Below are 1,175 nucleotides of genomic sequence, written 5' to 3' on the forward strand. Positions count from 1 at the left end.
CAGCAAAAATAAAAAAAATATAATTCCCCTAACAAGACATATAATATAACCCCTTTGGTATTTACTCTTTGTTGTATGTTACTGTTAAATGGTCTGTATTTATAGCACTTTTCTACCTTACCGGACAAAGCGCTTCACATTCTCATTCACCATACGCACATTCATACAATTGTGGATGGTGTAAATGTGCATGTTTTCATATCCCCTTTTATGTTTATGTTACTGTTAAAAATGTCTGTATTATACAATACATACAATCAACCACTAGTTATAACGATTGTTCAAAATGTTAAAAATGAATCTTGATTAACTTGATTTCATATAGGAACCGTTAGTACAAGACATGTGGTGCTTACAACTTTTTAGATATATCGTTCTCTACCAAAATGCAAAAAATCCTAAAGTGAAAAGAGAAATTGTGCACAGTACATCAACCACTAGTGTGGGGTAAGGTCATTTGCCATCCCTGCAATTTTACAGCATATACTTGTCATCTTTTAAGTGTAGTGTACATGTGTATTTGTTTTTATCTATTTTAGGTTTTATGTGTTTTCTTTGTGTTAATGTTTATGTGTTGGCTACATGTTGTGAATCAAATTGCCCCTCGGGGACATTAAAGACATTTCACCTTCAACTTCAAGATGATCTTTTGGGTTTATTTGTTATGGCAAACATTGCCCCATGAGTAGAGACTTAAGTAACCAGTCAAGAGGATCTGGTAATATTTCTTCAGAGGCATGGATAAACTCAAGATGGCGCCGATGAAGGGTGCCACGTTGTGTTGGTGCGCTTTGTTTTGTTTTGTGTTTTAACTGTTTTTTGCGATGGTAATTGGATCTCATTCATCAGAGAAGAGCTCATGAACATCAGGGGAAGAACACCATCAGACTTATTTCCAAATTTTCTTATCCTTCTTATATTTGAGAATGTGTGATATGCACCAACAACACCATGACAAATTCCGTAATTGGCAATAAAGCCCTTTCTGATTCTGATTCTGACCTGTTTGCCATCCAATTAGAACTGAAAAAAAATAAATTCTTAGGATTTGCTTCACTCCCCCTGATCTCTGTCACACAGTTGAGGAAATCACAGTACAGTCAAAAAAATAAAGCCTGATGACTTTGAAAATTATACAATAAATATTCTGATGAGGGGAAAAAAGCAAAAACAAG

This window comes from Perca flavescens, chromosome 16 (assembly GCF_004354835.1).
Source record: "Perca flavescens isolate YP-PL-M2 chromosome 16, PFLA_1.0, whole genome shotgun sequence".
In the NCBI taxonomy this organism is placed as follows: domain Eukaryota; kingdom Metazoa; phylum Chordata; class Actinopteri; order Perciformes; family Percidae; genus Perca; species Perca flavescens.